The sequence below is a fragment of the Podarcis melisellensis genome (assembly GCF_964234715.1).
Source record: "Podarcis melisellensis genome assembly, chromosome: W".
NCBI lineage: Eukaryota > Metazoa > Chordata > Lepidosauria > Squamata > Lacertidae > Podarcis > Podarcis melisellensis.
In genome coordinates, this window is record NC_138535.1 from 20803426 (window position 1) to 20823449 (window position 20024).

The window sequence follows — 20024 nt, forward strand, 5'->3', positions numbered from 1 at the left end:
TACAGGGGAGAACAGGAAATTGGCTGAAGATACTAGCCAAAGACTTGGAAAGTTAGAAAAAGAGGTGAGACCACTCAACAAACAAGTAGGTGAACATCAGACCTATCTTTCGATGATTGAATTGAAAAATAGGGAGACCAACTTAAGGATAAGATCTGTATCCGAAGTAGAAGAAGACAACCTGGCTGAGTTTTTGACCAAAATATTTTCCAAGCATTGGAACCTTGAGGAGAAAGACTTTAAAATCACATCAGCTTTTAGACTTGGAAGACTGATAAGAAAAGACAAGCCCAGAGACTGCTTGATAACAGTGAGATCAAAGGAGGAGAGGGACAAGATTTTGGGCCTACACTACAGAAAATCACTGGACATTTTGGGCAAAAGAATTCAAATTTACAAGGACATTCCTAGACAGCTTTTGGATTTGAGATCTGAATATTTGGAACTAGCAAAACTACTGAGGAGCAACTCAATCATCTTTAGGTGGGACTTCCCTCAAGGATTATCTTTTACTTTTAGAGGGAGGAAGATTAAAATTAGAACATTGGAAGACAGAGACAAATTTCTGAACCAGTACGGAGAAGACCTTCATAAAGGACTTGGATCACTGCCGGAGCCTGGAGCACCAAAGGAACCGGCACCCTTGGATCCTGAAGATCCAGAGAACAAGGTACCACCCCCTGAAAAATAACCAGATCTATCCAGGATGTCTCTGCAACTTCTGAGTTGGAACATAAATGGCTGCAACATTCCGGAAAAAGGAAGAAAATCTTTCATATATTAAAAAAGGAACAATTGGACATTATTTGCTTGCAAGAAACACATGTGACTAGGCTCCACAGAAAAGTATTGGTAAATAAAAGACTTGGCCAGGAATTTATATCTTCAGATAGAGTAAAGAAGAGAGGGGTGGTGATATATGCAAAAGAGAGCCTTTCACCTAAATTATTATTTAAAGACGAACATGGCAGAATTTTGGCAGTCGAAATACAACATCAAGGAGAAAAAATTATGCTATTAGGAATCTACGCACCAAATGAAGGGAAATCGGAATTTTATAAGAAGTTGCATGAGAGCATGCTGGAATATCTGGACTTTGACAACATCATTATGATGGGAGATATGAACGGGATTGTATCAACTAACATGGACAAGTCGCAAAGTCAAAAAGTTACTAAAGATGGCAGACTACCAAAGACCTTTTTTGAAATGACAGACAATATGGACTGGATTGACATTTGGAGAACGAGAAACCCCTTGGGAAAAGAAGGAACATTCTTCTCTGAAGCCCATCTGACTTGGACAAGAATCGACCAAATATGGATTACTAGAGGTCTGGCACCTAAGGTCAGGAAAGTGGAAATCTGCCCAAAGACCTGCTCCGACCATAACGCTTTGAAAATGGATTTGACATTGTTACCAACCGGTTCCTTTCGGTGGAAGATGAATGACAACTTATTTAGAGATCAGGAGATCATTAAGAAGGCCCAAAAAGTTTTGAAGGACTATTTTGAAATAAATTTGAACACAACGGTGGAACAAAGAACAATCTGGGACGCAAGTAAAGCCGTGATGAGAGGGTTCTTAATACAACAGAATGCTATAAAGAAAAGGAAACAAATTGAAAAGAAAGACAAGATTTTGGAGAAAATTAAAGAATTAGAGAAGAAGTTAAGAATAAACCCGAAGTCACAGCTGATTCTGAGAGAAATCAAACTTCACCAGGCACAATATTCTAAACTGATAAATCAGGAAATAGAATGGAAGATTAAATCAATGAAACAAAAAACGTTTGAATCGGCAAATAAATGTGGGAAACTGCTGGCTTGGCAGTTGAAGAAGAGACAAAAGTTGAACATAGTAACAAATTTGGAAATTGAAGGAAGAAATATTCAGAACCCCGTGGAAATTAGAAAATCCTTCCAGAAATATTTCAAGAAACTATATACTCAAGGGCCGCAAAATGAGGTTGAGATTGAACAATTTTTGAAAAAAAATAGTCTTAAAAAATTTACACAAGAAAATAGACTACTCCTGAATAGCCAAATAACACGACAAGAAATTGAACACGCCATTCAGAACATGAAATTGGGCAAATCTCCAGGGCCAGATGGCTTGACCTCCAAGTACTATAAGACAATGAGTGACTATTTGATTCAACCTTTGATGGAGGTCAGCAATGAAATCCTGGAGGGAAAGAAGGCGCCGGAATCGTGGAAGGAAGCTTTTATCACATTGATACCAAAATCAGAAACTGAAAAAACACAACTTAAGAACTATCGCCCCATCTCCCTTCTAAATGTGGATTACAAAATATTTGCTGATGTTTTAGCAGGCAGACTTAAAAGAGTTTTAAATGAAGTAATTCATAAAGACCAGGCCGGCTTTCTCCCAGGTAGACACATGTTTGCAAACACAAGGAACATTATTGACATTTTGGAACTTTTGCAAACAGACATAAACACTAAAGCAGTGCTGATTTTTATAGACGCGGAGAAGGCCTTCGACAACATCTCTTAGAAATTTATGAAGGGAAATTTAAAAGAAATGGGAGCGGGGCGGGGTTTTGAAAATGGGATTGATGCAATATATTCAGAACAAAAAGCTAAATTGATAGTCAACAATGTGGTAACGGAAGAATTTAAAATTGAAAAAGGAACACGACAAGGCTGCCCGATTTCCCCTCTGTTATTTATTTCAGTTTTGGAGGTGCTCCTGAACTTGATCAGAGGTGCAGGGGATTCAGGTCGGAGCGAAACAATATAAACTTAAAGCTTTTGCAGATGACCTAGTTTTGACACTGCAGGAGCCAGAATCTAGTACGAAAAGAGTATTACAACTGATACATGATTTTGGTCAGGTGGCGGGATTTAAGCTAAATAAACAAAAAACGAAGGTGTTAGGGAAAAATATGACAGATACAGAGTCAGAACGGTTTCAGAGAGAAACAGAATTATCATTGGTGAAAAAGGTAAAGTACCTAGGGGTCAACATAACAGCCAAAAATCTGAGTCTATTTAAGGACAATTATGAAAAATGCTGGTCTGAAATTAAGAGAGACTTGGATAGCTGGGCAAAATTGAAGCTTTCTTTGTTGGGCAGAATTGCTGCTATTAAGATGAATGTATTGCCAAAGATGTTGTTTCTGTTCCAAACATTGCAAATTGTGGACAAAACGGAGTGTTTCCGGAGGTGGCAGAGAGATATTTCCAAATTTGTCTGGCAGGGCAAAAAGCCCAGAATTAAGTTTAAGATATTAACAGATGCGAAAGAAAGAGGGGGCTTCGCCCTGCCAGACTTAAGGTTGTACTATGAAGCCGCAGCTTTCTGCTGGCTAAAAGATTGGCTACTTCTCGAAGACACTGACGTGTTGGATCTGGAAGGCTATAACAATGCTTTTGGTTGGCATGCATACTTGTGGTATGATAAGGTTAAGATCAATAAGGCCTTTAAGAACCATATTGTCAGAAAAGCAGTGTTTAATGTCTGGACAAAATATAAAGACTTATTGGAAAATAAAACTCCAAGGTGGCTCTCACCTTTGGAAGCTAAGGCCCGAAAAAGACCCAATATGGAAGCCTATTGGCCAAAATATTGGGAACTGTTAGAAAAAGACGGAGATAATTGGAAATTGCAGAGTATGGAGAAAATGAAGGATAAAGTGCGAGACTGGTTACACTACGCCCAGATTAAAGAAATTTTTAAAAGTGATAAAAAGCTAGGGTTCCAGGTGGAGAAATCGAAGTTGGAAACAGAATTGTTAGAACCTAAGACTAAGGTACTTTCAAGAATGTATAACTTGCTGTTGAAATGGAATACACAAGACGAAATGGTTAAGTCGGCTATGATAAAATGGGCACAGGATATTGGGCATAACATTATGTTTGAAGACTGGGAAAGGTTGTGGACCACTGGGTTGAACTTTACTGCATGTAATGCTTTGAAAGAAAATGTAATGAAAATGATATACAGATGGTACATGACCCCAGTTAATCTTGCCAAAATATACCATTTGTCTGATAATAAATGTTGGAAATGTAAAGAAAATGAAGGAACATTCTTTCACCTCTGGTGGACCTGCCCTAAAGTGAAGGTCTTCTGGGAAATGATATATAATGAGTTGAAAAAGGTATTTAAGTATACCTTCACCAAGAAACCAGAGGCCTTTCTTCTGGGCATTGTCGACCAGAAGGTGTTAAAGAAGGATAGAACATTTTTCATGCATGCAACAACAGCAGCAAGGATACTACTCGCTAAGAACTGGAAAACTCAAGATCTACCCACACTGGAAGAATGGCAGATGCAACTGATGGACTATATGCAACTGGCGGAGATGACTGGCAGAATCCGAGACCTGGGAGAAGAAAGGATCGAAGAAGATTGGAAGAAATTTAAGATTTATCTACAGAAACATTGCGATTTAGTGGAATACTAAGAAGGATGCTTGGTTATAAATAATTGGCCATCACTAAATTGGATCAGAATTTGATGATAAGAGAGATTAAGAGAAACAAAATTTGTAGGAGAATTATTTTATTGTATTTAAATAAGTGGTTATAAAATTGAAAATAAGATGATAATTTGCTTGACAAAAACTTATTAATGATGTAAGTGGGAGCGGGGGATGTGAGGAAGTCTAAAGATGTTATGAAATTTTGTAAAAAACAAAGTAACGCTGTTTATTATTTCTGTATTTCTTTTATTAAAAACTCCAATAAATACTTATAAAAAAAAAACAATCCCTATTTTATCTTCTCTTTTAAGCGACATTCCAGTCTATTTTTTCACAGAGCTTCTTGAAATCCAACAAGCGTTATTTCCTGATCACACACAGTTTTCATATACTCTGTAAATTTGTTCCAGTCCTCGGTGAATCTCTGATCGCGTTGGTTTCGAATTTTTCCGGTTAATTTGTCCATTTCTGCATATTCCATCAGTTTCATTCTCCATTCTTCCCTCGTTGGCATTTCTTCCTGTTTCCATTTTTGGGCCAACAAAATTCTGGCTGCTGTTACTGCATATCTAAATAACTTCACATCTTTCTTTTCAACATCTTTCTTCCAGTACATTGTCAGACGCATCAGATGGTCTGACTGAGGCCTTTGCGCTCTTGTAGTCTGCTGTGTCGTCGCTGACATCAGCAGCAGCGCTGCCCACTGAGCTGGAATCCGAACTCTGATCATTATCATCATCCTCAGCTTCTTCTGTCTCAACATCATCTGCTTTTCTTACATCATCTTCATCCTCCTCTGAGTGACTCTGGAAAATTCCCACACACCCCCCCCCACTTAGGATTGTACTCAACACTCTTTGTGAACCTAATGGACTTAGAGTCAGTCATCCATACCCTGTATGCACCTTTTTCGTACCCCATGAACAAACCATGTGCCCCACGCTTCTCAAGCTTGCTGCTCTGTGGGGTGTGGACCCACATGTCAGAACCAAAGATTCTCATGTGTTTGACGTAAGGTTTCTTACCGAACATCTTCTCATAGGGAGTACAACCAATAGGTGATGACAATCTGCGGTTATAAATGTAAACAAACGTGGACAGAGACTCCCCCCAAAACTTCTCAGGGAGATTGGCATCATGCAACAAGGTTTTTAGGCCTTGAAGCAAAGTCTGGCTTGCTCGCTCAACAAGTCCATTCATCCATGGAGATCTAGGCGTTGAGAGGTCGTGCTGGATTCCCTTCTCAGTCAGGAAAGCTTCAGACTGCTGAAAAGTGAATTCACCGCCTCGATCAGTAAACATACAGCCAAAACGTTTACTGTGAGCATTCTCCAACCAAGCACAGAATGCCTTGAACCTAGAAAATTCTTCTGATTTCTGCTGGAGCATAAACACATGAATGTACCTGGGAAAAGAATCAATTAGAACCATGAAGTACCTTGCTCCACCCAAAGAGGGCGCAAGTGGACCAACCAGGTCTGCGTGGACTAGCTGGTAGGGTTTGGAAGCCTGCCTGCTAGACACCTTGCCTTTTGGAGCAAACTTCACCTTGTTTTCTGCACAAGATACACATTTCATGTGAAACTTACAGGGCTTGATGTTCAAACCCTGAACCAACTCAGGCATCTTGGTCAGTGCCTGCCAAGACATGTGACCAAATCTTCAGTGCGCCTCGTGAATACATCCTGCATGAAGAACTTTGTTAGTTTGTGCAACACAACAAGATTCAACATTAGACACATCAACACCACTGTCATCATAAGTTATACAGAACAAACCATCTATAAACTTTGCGTGCAAAATGTCCTCTTTGCCTTTCCTGATGACACAGATGCTCTTCTTGAAGGAAATCTCAAAGCCACGCCCAGTCAGCTGTGGGACACTGAGCAAATTGTCTGCAGAATCTGGAACATAAAGTACATCACTGACGGTTGTATGCAGACTTGCCAGTCTCACTGTCCCGACTCCTGCAATCCGCAACGTCTTTCCATCAGCCTGGTGGATCTCTCCATCTTGAGGCGTGAAGGAGATAAACAGGTGTTTTATCCTTCATTAAATGCCTTGTCGCTCCAGAATTGATGACAAATTTTCATTTGGCCTTTGGAGAAGCTTTGCCAGCAAACAAAATCTTGTTTTCCACTGGCTTGGGCAGCTGCTTGCCCCCCTGCTCCTGGCCATCAAATTTGCCTTTGGCCTTTGGTGAAGCAGTGCCAGCAAACAAAGCCTTGTTTTTCCCTGGCCTGGGCTTTCCACCCACCTTCTGCTTTGGGCCATCTGCAGGCTTCTGTCTCTGTTTACTTCTGGCCTTCTGGTATCTGTGAGGATGACCTTGGCTCTCATGGGAAACAGAGCTCTCAGCTGCGGACTCCTTGGCTCCCCCTGGAGGCTGGAATGCTGCCTGGGATGACGTCACAGTCAGATCCCCCTGCAGCTTGCAACTGGTGCCCTCGGCATCCCTGCAATCACTCTCAATCTGGGAAACAGCCAGGACCTCCGACGCAGTCAAACTCTAGGCTGGGATGACTGCCAGATGGGCTACTTTCAAAGCATTCCACATCTGACTTGCTGTCGTGTTGCTAGCCAGTGTTACAATTTCCTCCAGAGAGATGGATAAGACAATTGCGTCTATGGCCCGTGAATCGTCGGCCCTCCATCAATCTGTCAGAGGAACTGGAGGGGCTTCACACACAGTATGCCACACTCCAAACTGTCGCAGCAGGCCCTCACACCACCTTGCCCAGGTCTCATAATTGTGGCGATTAAGCTTTGGGCATGGAGCAGCATCTGAGGCTTGTAAAAACTCCATTCCAGCTCTTCACCTGAGCTGTGAGCCTTATTTCCTTCAAAGACTCCTTATCTTGGCTACTCATAAATCATGAGGCCTACTTGGCTCGTCTCCCAGGCTAATTAGCCTGCCGGACTTCAAAGACTCTGCTGCGGCAATGAAAAGTCTTGACTTTTCCCCACATACCTCTCACAGTCTTTCGTAGTCCTACTCTCCTGTAAGTGCTGTGAATCTGGGCCCGAAACCTGTTGTTAGGATACTGCAAGGGAGACAAAGGCCATTGTGCCCCCACGTCATCTCCCAGTCTTCCGCGGAAACAGTATCAGTCAATTAGCGACACGAGCCTCAGAAATAGCTGTCCACATTCCAGGACTCGTGCACACCCTTTTCGCAGAGCTTCCACAACAAAAGATTCACCCAGGAGAGCATATTTACAACTTTATTCAGCGTTGGTCAGAACAAAAGAAAAACATGACTGACTGCCTTCCTGTCCCGGCAATAGAGTGAAACAAAAGCTATATACAAAACAGAAACTTCCTGTGAGCTGGAAGTACGCAGGCTTGTCACAAACAACAGCCTGCTCCCTGTTTAAGGTGGAACGGAAATATCCTAACAGGCTGCACCCCTTACCTCCATGTCCCCACCCCAAAGAGACAGCTTTGCTGAACACGTGCCCCTTCCCAGAGAGATGAAACTCTGCACTACTGTTCACTGAATTGCTCGCGAAGCAGCCATACTCCAGGCTCTTATTGTCACAGCCCTGCAGGATCAAACCAAGGCCCATCTAGTCCCGCTCTCAGCAGCCCAGCAGATGTCCAAGGGAAGCCCCAAGCAGACTCCAAATGCAGCCCCACTATCCCCACTTGGGACAACCGCAACTGGTATGCAGAGGTAGACTGCCTTTGCGGCTGGAGGTGCAACATGGTCTAACCCTCCATGAATTTGACGAATCGTCTCTTAAAGCCATCCCCGTCAGTGCCTCTGGAAGGAGGAAATTTCAGTGTCACTAGGCACTCTGTGTCTGGCCTGAATCTGCCAACATTCCGCTTTCTTAAAGAGATCCAGGTTCTGATATTATGAGGGAGAAAACATTGCTCTGCCCCTTTCCCACATCATGCATACTTCTATGATGTCCCCACTTCCCCCCCTCTTGCAAAAACCCAAAGCCTCCTACATTGTAAGCCTTCCTTACAGGGGAACCATCAGAACCACCTGTGCTGCAGAGCGTCTGGCTGAAAGGCGACTCATGGAGATTTGCAATGACTGCTGCAATGCACCCCTAATGATTAAGATTGTATCATTATAGCGTTATTGTGTTTATTTGTTATTGATATATTAAATTTGTATAATCTTAGAAGCGGTGTGGCTGTGAGTACCATGAAGGGAGCCTGCACTTGGTGATTTGCCAGGGCACTACTGCAGGTTAGGAAGGATGAAGAGGCAAAGATCCTTTCCCTGTTAGCTAGGGATCCTTGCACCCAGGGTGTTTCCAGACTGTCAGTATTTTGTGGGAGAGATTCAGGTCCAGCCCAGAACTTCAGCTTTTCCAATAAGGATGGATTAAAGCACTCTGACCATTCCCTTAGTAGAGTCTAACCACTGTGTTAAGTTTTGGGCAAGCAAGACATGAACACAAAACAAACAAGTGGTCGTCTCCTCCACAGGAACCCCTGCACTATAAATATATTGACAGCACACTTACAGGTCTTTGACATCGGCATCCCAGAACTGTGAAGGTTGCCTCAACTGTTGAGTAACACAGCTAAGGAAGAAGGAGTGGAGTGTCTCCAGGGGGAGCTTGGGAGGTTTCTGACGCAGTATTAATTTAACATGGAGCCAGGAGTGAAACCGAAAGTAGACTGACCAGCTAGCTGAATCAAATTATATTGTTATGAGGTGGGGGGGGACCTCTAACATTTTACTTTTCAATACTTGTACTTCCAGGGTGAATTGAAGGGGGGGTTGGAGGAGAGGCGGAAAGGAGAGCTAACTTGTCCGTGGCTAGGGGGCGCAATCTGGACGGTTCTGCTGGGGAGCAAGATCACCTAACTACTGCTCTGCGCCTCTGGACTAATGCAGAGGTGGATGGTGCTCATTGGGACTGGTAGGGTGGAAGGCAAGGAGGCCAACAGTAGGTGGCGCCAGAGCCAAGGAGTGGCAGAGCCAATGTGTTCTTTATCTGAGATGGAGTGGGAAGGGGCTGGCAGCCACCGCAGCCATCCCCTGTCTGCCCTCATGGACCAGCCAGAATCCACTGGGTAAATGCTCATCTTGCCAGAGTCTGGGTCTTCTGCCCTCGAAGTACAGAACTTCTGCTGTTGCTCTCTCAGAAACCATGCCCAGGTGGGATGTTTCATTTTTCATAGCTGCTTCATCCCTGAGGAAGTTGGAGGTGACGCAACTCCTGCATCTCTGATGTGGGAAGGTTTGGAGGTATAACAAATTCCACCCTTCTTCCTTGGCTCTGTGGAAAGAAGGCATCTTTACATTTTGCATGCATTTCACAGGCCAGGAGCCAAGCACCCCTTCCTGAGGGGGAGAAGGGGCCCAGAAAAGATGAGCCCTTCCCAGCCCAAAGGCGTTCCCCTGAGATTCAGCTTCCAGGCTATGGCTAAGCAATTTAGGAGCAGGAATATTGGGAGCGGGAAGGAACTGATGTCATCTGCCAGAGCAGCTGGCTAATTGAAGGGAATGAGGTGATAACAAGGCTTTCAAATCTGAACTCTTGCTTGCGGCTGATTAGGATAGAGGGAGGTGGAGAACAAGGGCAATGGGAAGCACACTCTGGGTAGTTTATTCCTTTTCTTTGTTCCGGTTCCTACGTCACACCAGCAGTTTAAATGGCAACACTCCTTTGCAAGATTGTCCGCCTTTTTAATTGTTTGTTATGGAAAATCAATAAAATGATAAGTTGCCCCTGCCAAGCATGCCATCTGGCTGAAGACTTTTTGTTAAAGTTCAGGTGTGCTAAAAGTTGAACCTATGCTGGGGTGTGGGTGTGTGTCCATCCGTCCATGTGGCCGCTGTGTATTCATCATTCCACCCCCTCCAAAGAATCCTACACAGTCCTATACAGTCGTCCATTGGCACAGGGAGAAGCGTGCCGGGCGCCACTACATTCCAGCAGGTTATGGCCCAGGTTATGGAAGCTGTTGCCACGTCATGCCTGTGTGTGTGGGAGAAGCAAGACCAGCTGGAGCTCCTGCCTAACGTCTGAGGCAGCGAAGCTCGCTGGGGAAAATCTCATCTTTAGGACCGGGTGCCAAGAGGAGCTGCCGGAACGTGAGTAGGCTCAGCCCTGGGGGAGAAGATGGTAGATGGCCAGGAATCTTTCGCAGTTCCTTTTGAGAGATTGAATGGACATAACTGGGAGGAGTGGTCCCGGAAAGTTAAGGCCTGGCTTGTAGCCAATGGTCTGTGGGAGGCCACACAAGGACTCCCACAGCAAGCTCCAGCCGGTGCTGCAGCAGCAGTCGTTGCTTCACAGTGGAGGGACCAGAAAGCCCTGGGAACTATAGTGCTCAGTCTGGAGGGCTCACAGTTGCCATTAGTGGAGGGTCCTGAGACAGTCCAGGAGGTCTGGCAGGCACTAGAGAGAGTGCCTCACAGGACCACAGCTGGGGCAAAGATCCACACCACAAGAAGCTTGTTTGAGCTGAAGCTGCGTCCTGGTGATAGCATCAGACAGCATGTGACTAAGATGCTCTCTGTTTTCAACAAGCTGAGACTGTTGCAAGTTAACTTTACTGAGGAGCTGAAAGTTTATATTTTGCTCAGCTCTCTGGACAAAAGCTATGACAGTTTGTGTCTCACTTTGGAATCTATGAGGCCAGCTGATCTGACGCTCCAGTATGTGACTGGTCATTTGTGCGATGAGGAGGAACGCCGCCTCAGAGAGGGCCGAGCTGGCTCAGGGTGCCCTGCCAGCAACAGAGGGGGGGCCAAGCCAGAAGGCACAGTTCAGGCTTTTCCCTCTCGTCGTTGTTTTGTATGCAGTTCTGTTGAACACCTGCGTCAGTCCTGTCTGAGAAGAGCCAGAGAGGTTGGACAGGATGTCTCCAAGGTCGTTTCCCATGGCAGTCAGCCAGGTCCTCGTGGCAGCCAGCCAGGTTTCCATGGCAGCCAGTCTAGGAGAGGAGGCCAGCGTGGGAACGCGAAGGGAGGATGTGACAGAGGAACTGAGAAGGACGGCTCTTCTTATCATTTGCTGCCTCCATGGCAACCATCAAGGACAACTCCAGTGAAGGCAGCATGCTGTGTTGGATCATCGACTCAGGAGCCAGCCTCCATCTGATGCCATCCAGTGGCGAAATGTGGAACTGCAGGGCTGTTTCAACTGGAAAAGCAGTCACTCTTGCAGATGGGACACAGAGACAGTTAACCGCTGTTGGGAATGTGTTTGTCTTGTTTCTACAGGTAGAGCTGGAAGCCTATGTTGTGCCAGGAATGTACTTTTGCCTTTTATCTGTATCTGCTCTTATAAAGGAGGGCTATAAGGTTTGCTTTGACAATGATGTCTGTTCTATTTCCAGGGGTGGGAAACAACTGGTCAGTGTTGAATGTCAGAACAGGCTCTATGTTCTGGAAACACCTCTGGAAGGTAAGGGGGACGCTGAAGTAGCACAGGCGCAATGTGCTAATTTTCCCACACACAAGATGTGTGCGCATCTGTGGCACAGGAAAATATCTCACAGCTGCTGGAAATACATCCAGAAGTTGCCAGAGTGCACTGAGGGGTGCAAGATAAAGGTATGTGATAAGTTATTGGATTGCAGAGCATGCAAAAGAGCAAAGGTGAAAAGGTGCAGTTATCCGAGATCTGAGAGGGTAACCACAAGGCCTTTTGAGCTGGTGCATGCAGACCTCTGTGGACCCATGCCAGTAGTGAGTCTGGGTGGAGCCAAGTTTGCTCTCATGCTGACAGACGATTTCTCTAGGTATGGCTGGGTCTTCTTACTGAAACACAAGAGTGAGCAGCGCCGCTGATCAAAGACTGGATTGTGGCAGTGGAACTACAGTTTTCCACAAGGGTACAGAGCTTTCAGAGCGACCGAGGCGGGGAATTCACCGGGTCTGCTCTGCAGAGTTTCTTCCGCCAGAAGGGGATACGTCACAGGTTGACGGTTGCTTTTTCTCCTCAGGAGAATGGCGTTGCAGAGTGTAGGAGCAGAACGCTACAAGAGGCAGCTGAAGTGCTACTGTTTGACGCTGGCTTGCCTCAGCGCTTTTGGGCCAGAAAGCTGCCAGCTTTGGGGCCGGAAAGCTTCCAGCTTCACACTTAACCGGTCCTATAGCTCTGTTGTAGGGGACACGCCCTATTTTATGCTGCACGGTAAGAAGCACAAGGTGCATTTCTTCCGTGTGTTTGGTTGCAAGGCTTGGGTTCTTGTGCCAAAGGCCCAACGCAAAAAGGATGACCCAAGGTCCCGGAAAATGATCTTTTGTGGGTATGAACCTGGGACAAAGGGGTGGAGGTTTGCCTATCCAGAAGGTGATCAGTCGAGGATTCTAGTCAGCAGGAGTGCTGAGTTCTGTGAGCAGAGTGGGTGGACATGGATCCATGGGAATCCTGACGTTCTCTCAAAGAGTCTGTCTGATTCTGCTGAGGAGGGAGAGGTAGACGTTGAACCTTTTGCTGAGGATCAGGTCTCTGACCAGGAGCAGGAACAGGGAAAGGCCTCTCCGCAGGCTAGCAAGAGAGAGCCAAAAAGTGAGCCTTCATCTCCCGTCAGTCAAGTGCAGATGGCCAGAAGACGCAGTAAGTCAGAGGGGGTCTTCTGATGACAAGGACACACTACCTGGCCCCAGTGGGTCAGAGGGGGCACCTGAGACAGTGCTCAGACGTTCCACACGCACTACAAAGGGGGTACCACCTGAGAGGTTTGAGGTCACCAGCGTGTGTATTGGTTTAGTGCAGTGCAAACCTGAGAGTTTTGAGGAAGTTCAACAGTTGCCTGAAGCAGAAGTCAGGAAATGGCAAGAGGCAATGGGAAAGGAGTTGAACTCAATGAAGTCCTTAGGTGTGTTCTCCACCACAAAGCTGCCAACAGGTAAGCAGGCCGTGAACTGTTGTTGGGTTTACAGGATTAAGCCCACAGTGTCTGGAGAACCACAGTACAAGGCTAGGCTAGTAGCCAGAGGGTTCATGCAGCGGAAGGGGCTGCATTACACCGAGGTGTATGCTCCTACTTCCTGGAGTGAAACTCTGTGCGTGCTTTTAGCAGTAGCTACTCAAAGAGGGCACCAAGTGCACCACTTTGATGTGGATGTGGCTTATTTGAACTCAGATCTGAAGGAGGATCTGTACATGCTACCTCCTCCAGGGTTTGAGGGCAATGAGGCAGGTGTTGTGTGGAAGCTACACAAGTCTATTTATGGTTTGAAACAATCGGCCAGAAATTGGAACATGTGTTTGAATGAAGCTCTGGAAAGGTTGGGTTTCCAGAGGAGTCTTGCAGACAGTTGCCTGTACCTGAAGGGGTTAGGAGAGACACAGGAAGCGATTCTGGTGTTTGTAGATGATATTCTGTACGTGGCACAGACAGGTAGACAGGTGCAAGGTTTTGCCAAAGAGCTTGGTAAGAAGTTTAAGCTCAAGAACCTTGGTCCTGTCCAGGTTTATCTAGGAGTTAGGATAGACAGGTCTGAGAACGGAAGTTTATGTTGGGATACTGCCAGGGAGATATGGCCCATCATGGCCCCCACGTTGCCTCTGGACGTCCATCGATCTCCCGTAGATACAGTATCAGCAATTAGCGACACGAGCTCCAGAAAATAGCTTGCCACATTCCAGAACTGATGCACGCTCTATCAGCAGAATTCGCACAGCGAAAGTTGCACGCAGAAGAGTATCATTTAGAAGTTTATTCAGCGTTGGTCAGAACAAAGAAAAAATATGACTGCCTGCTTCGGTATGCTCAGGCACAGAGAGAGAGAAATGAAAGCAAAGACACAACAGAAACATCCTGTGAACAGGAAATACACAGGCTGTGACACAAACATCCTGCTCCCTTTTAAGGTGGAACGGAAATATCCTAACAGTTTATTGCTCAGTCAGAAAGGCAAGATTGAGCAGTTGCTTGAGAGGTTCAAGATGTCTGACTGTGCAGAGGTCAGAACGCCCATGGAGACAAGCTACGTGAAGGACAGTCAGCTTGGGGAACGTTCTGAGTTCCAAAACCTTGAGGTGTTTCAGTCAGCACTAGGGAGTCTGTTGTATCTCTCTCAGTGGAGCAGACCGGACTTAGCGTTTGCTGTGAATCTGCTCAGCAGGGAGGCTACAAAGCCCAGTGTGAATGCCTGGCTAAGCATCAAGAGAGTGTTGCGGTATTTGCAGGATACCAAAGATTTTTGCCTCAGCTGAAGGTGACACACGGCTCACGTGCTGGACTGACAGCGACTGGGCAAATCTTGGAGACAGGAAATCTGTGTCTGGACTGGTAGTGAAGTTTGGAGAATCCCTGGTTGGGTGGAAGTCCCAGAAGCAAAGTCTTATTGCACTTTCCCCACTGAAGCTGAGTTCAGTGCGTTGTCTGATTTGTGCAGAGAGTTGGCCTTCTACCGGTGCTTGATCCAAGAGATTTGTGGGGATTGTTGCTTGCTCATCACTGTTTGGGAAGACAATCAACCCTGTCTTAAGTTGGCAGAGTCTGGACAGTTCAAGTCCAGAATCAAGCATTTGGACATACATTTCCAGAATCTGTGTCAGAGTTTCCAGGCAGGTTGGATACGACTCAAGTATTGTTCGAGCCGGGAGAACCTAGCTGAAGGGTTTACCAAACCCTTGTGCTTCCAGCGACATGGGGAGTTCTGTGAAGGGTTGTGTTTGGGGTAAGCGGTTGTACTTACAGGTTCCCTCAGGATGCTAGACAAGAGGGGGTGTGAGGAGAATCAGAACTTACAGGGTTAAACAGTCCTGTGTGACATCTCACATTCTGAGGTGTGGTTTTGTTCACATATGGGAATCTTTCTTTGTGTGTGAGTTACTTTCGTTTTTGGCTGTCCACTGGAGAAGATGTCTGCTCTCTCGCCGGGCTGATTTATGATGTTTTTCTTCTCAGTAAAGACTGTTTTAGATTAGCAGAAGCCTGAGTACAGTCTTTGATTTATCACCCATACACAAGGCACATTTTCTGCTGCTGTGATACTCTGCTAAAAGCCAGGAAGAAAGTTTAAGGCTTATATCGGCACAGGCGTACAATTTTTTACCATACCAGAAGTAAAAGCACGGGGCATTAAAAAGTTTTTGAAAAATCATGCAATTCATTTATAGGCAACAGAAAGCTTTCTGAAATGTACAAAATCTTACTAAGATACACAATCTGTTGAAATGACAAAGCAGCGGACGATATTCGGGGACAGTGGTGTGCCGCGTGGGGAAATGTTCCTTTCCATTCACCTTAAGCAAAGATGTGGTGACCTTGTGCATCCATAAATAACTTTCAGAAATGTATTTCATTACTTCCCAAACCTTATCAATAGGCTACCAAATGGCATTTCTTTCTATTTTTGATGAAACTTGGGAAGCAGCTTTAGAAGAAGGGGTTGTTGACATTCACTGGCCTGGAAAACACCTGATGCCAATATGATGGCATAGTGGTGTCCACAAATTGTGGGTGTTGCATTGATGGAAAAACTAGGGCAACAAATGGGGACATGACGCCACCTGTGTTCTAAAGATACATTTCACGCAATGTGGATTTTCTTTATTAAACATGTAAAGATTATGACAGGCTTCTTCAAATGCATATAGCCTCTTACAAGCAGAGGTTTTAGATTAATTTTCTGTAAACATCTGTAATAAATAGTTGTTACTGAAAATACGACAAAACAATGCAATACTGGACTCATCCCTCCTGTCAACGTGCCTGGAAAGCACGGGTCCAAGTAGTTTCCGCCTTACTCTGCTCCTTTCTCTGTGAAAGCCTGCTCTTTAGCTTTTAAATTGGAGCAAACATCAATCCACCCCCTCCCAAATAAACATTTTTTTATGAGCCCCCCCCTACTCTGTGTGTGCTTTACGCTAACTGTTTTCTTCAGCCCCTGTCTCAATGTGCAGAAATTGAGCACATGAATTTTTCAGCATCGTGAGTTTCCCTCAAGACAGTGTCGAGATAAGGCGTGTTTGTGTGGCTCCACACTTGCAATTATTGGGGCTTTGGCTAAGAGGAGTGCATGCACTTTCAGCAAGACATAGCTAGCTAGATAGTTGTAATGGTTATAGGGGTTGCTCGTGCGTAAGTTGCTGCCACTCCTGGCTACCTGGTTAAACCCTTTCTGTCTGGACAGCCGTTCACTCCGTGGCTGTTTCAGTCGCTGGCAGAATCCGTCAGTGGGCGTTTCTTGAACCTCTTCCAGCAAAGAAGTTCTTTGACGCCAAGTCTCCGCCTACTCTCCCTGCGCGGAAGTCTTCTGCGCAGGGTGGGTATGGGCAGCGGAGGACCCGTGCTCTCCCCGCTAGAAGTCCTGGAGCCCCCTTGCCGATTCCCCCATCTGCCCCCCTTTACCCCTGGTGTTACGCTGATTTCCTTTCCCAGCCGATGAGCTGCCTCTCTCCCTGCTGGGCCCTTCTTCAGCATCGCTTGGGAGCCTTGCCTCCGCCTCTAGCTCCGATGGCAGTTCCCTGACATCCATCTCCCCCCCCCCCCAGGACCCCCTCCACCCCCAGCCCGACCTTCTGATCCAACTTTGTCCCTTTCCTCGGCCGACGATGCGGGAAATCCCCGGAAGGAGCTGTCGCCATCCTCTGAGGATTCAAAACCCGCTTCCCACCCGCTCCGATCTCTTCCCGCGGGGTGGGCCTCCCAGTCTGATTCTTCTCCCTCTGACGCCTCTCCTCCCTCCTCTTCGGAGGCAGGAAAACCAACAAAATCCTCTTCGTCGTCTGTGGTTCCAAATTGCTCCTCCCAGAATCTCGCTAGTGGTTTTGGTTTATCTGGGAACAGGCTGTGGAACTCCTCCACAAGATACCCGTCATTGATTGCCTGCGCGGGAACCCACGTGTTTTCTGACCTGGGTTCTCCCTCCCAAGCTACCAAGTACTCCACCTGGCACCCTCGCCACCTTGAATTGAATATTTCCGAGGCTTGGTTGTGGTGTTCCCTCTCCTCTACCTGCGGGTGTTTGGTGACTTCTCCCTCCCGCCCTGGGAATTCCCGCCCCTCCCTGTACGGTGAGAGTAGGGACCTATGGAACACCGGGTGTATCTTCATGCTGTCAGGCAACTTGAGCTTGAATGTCACGGGGTTCACCTGCTGTGTTACCTCAAAAGGTCCCAGCCACCTCGGCTGCAACTTCTTGCACCCTCCCTTAAATGGTAACCCTTGGGCTGACAACCACACCCGGTCTCCCACCCGTATGGCCTCCTCCTCCCGACGGTGCTTGTCTGCCTGCCTCTTGTAAATTTCCTTGGCCCGTTCCAAGTTCATCTTAAGCTGCTGGTGCAAGGCCTCAATTTCTTCCACAAACTGCTCTGCCGCAGGTACACTCCACCCTTCCTCCCCCCCTCCCTGGTCCTGCCAGTGTGGCTATGTGAAAGGCAATGGTCTCCGTGTGCCTGGAAACCCTCATTCTCATTGGTGGGGTCTGGTGTGTCACTTCCCCTCCCAGAAGTTCCCTGCCATCGATGGTGGTCACTTGCAAGGGGAAATCCAGGGGCAGCAAGTGGAGTTGGTGCTCTAGAGCAAAGTCCTTGCTGAAGAAGTTGCAGGAGCTGCCTGAATCCAGCAGCCCCTCCACCTTGACTGGGTGCCCAATCGGGAGTTCTAGCACCATTTCTATGGCTATAGCTGCCCTAGGAGGGTCTGGCTGGGGCACTTCTATTGGTTGCTGGCTTGGCTGCTGCCCCCGCTGATTGGCAGCCAAGCGTTGTCGTTTCCCTGTGCCTGCCCCTTTCCCCCCTCCTCCTCACAGCCAGCAGCTCCCACCATCCCTTGCCAGGCCTTTCTTTGAGGGCAGACCCTGGCAAAATGTCCTGGCCGTTGGCAGAGGAAACACTTCTTGGTGGTTTTCCAATCCTTTCCCTCCCTCTTGCGACCTTCACTGGAGTTTGAATCCTCGCGCACCATCTATTTCCATTGGCTCAGCCGTCTGGGAAGGCTGCCTCGGTATTTCAGGAATGCGGTAGTCATGGCAACGTTCCCCTCTCCCTTCGCGCTTCTCCTGAGCCCGCGCTTCCTGTCTTACTCCAATCGCAAGCACAGCCTTGGTCAGCTGATCCATCGACTGCAGGCGGGGCGCGCGGGAGAGCTCCTTCACAGTTGGGGACAACCCCTCCTCAAACAACATTTGATGGGTTCAGAGTCCAGATCCCACCCAAGCCGGTGGATCAACATCGCAAAGCACGACCAGCAGTCTCTAACTGATTGGCTCCCCTGCTTGCAGCCCATCAATTCCCATTGAGTCACATTTTGCTCCACTTCACTGGAATACATTGCATCCATTGCCTGAAAAAAATTCCTAAGGTCCTTCAAGGGAGTATTTTGCGTCGCCATTAGGGGCCTGATCCATTCCCGTGCCCCATCCTGTAGATGCCCCACAATATAGGCCACCCTTTCCCCATCATCAGCAAAGTCATTATGCTGCAGTTCCAAGGCGTACTCTATTTCCGTTCGGAACGCGCTGTAGTCCTGGGGCTTCCCCCCAAACTTGTGTACCAGCCCCAGTACCTTCCTTGCGACAGGGGTGGGTCTGACCTGTGCATCCTGAGCCCGTCTTTCGTGCAGCCGCGCCCTCAGGAGAGCCACATGCTGTTCCAAATCTCGGTTCCTCTCCACCAGATTTCGTTCACTTCAGCATATATTAGTCAAAATAAATGTATTATCTAGAAGGTCACAGGCTCCCCCGTCTTTGGGGTAGAGGTTTGATGTCTGAGACTAGATCTGCAGTACTCATAAACATTTCACGCTTTAGAGATGAGTAGTCGGCACCGTCCAAGTATAGGAGGAGGGGGGTGGGGGTGGAATACAGGGTTGAGAAATAGAAGAATGCGTTCAATCTCCTACATGAAGCCAAAACCAATTATGAAGATTTACCAGTTGCTTATAGATCAAATGCATGGATCATGCAGCTGCAAAGAGGTCTACCCAGCCGCTCCCACAGGCAACATAGAATTCTTCTGTGCAATTTACTGTGTTGTTGTTGTTATTGTTGTTGTTGTTGTTGTTGTTAAAGATGTAAGACAAGCCTATATTGCACTTCATTAAAAATGCCAGGTCACTTCACAACAATATACTGATGGACTCAATAGAATCAGCAATAAATACTGGGGCACGGGCCTTGGCCGGCACCCTGAAATGCACAGCCCCTGTGCCAGTCCTGAGGAGGCTCAAGGCCAGGGGTCAGCAACCTTTTACAGCTGTGGGCTGGTCCACCATCCCTCAGAGCATGTGGGGGGCTGGACTATATTTTTTTTGGGGGGGGGATGAACGAATTCCTATGCCCCACAAAGAACCCAGAGATGCATTTTAAATGAAAGGACACATTCTACTCTTGGAAAATACATTGATTCCCGGGCTGTCCGTGGGCCGGATTGAGAAGACGATTGGGCCGCATCCGGCCCCCGGGCCTTCGGTTGCCTACCCCTGCTCAAGGCAATCACTTCCTGCACTTCACGTTAACACAGAAGACGGCCCAGTTGTGCTCAGATGCTCAAAATTCCCTTTTCACCTTTGAATCTTTGGAGGGTCTGTTTCAGTTGGCATCGGGACAGCTCACCTAGCAGAGCAGCTGCCTTTATTGCAGAGGCAGGAAGTTTCCTTCCTTTCATATTCAGGATTTCTGTACTCA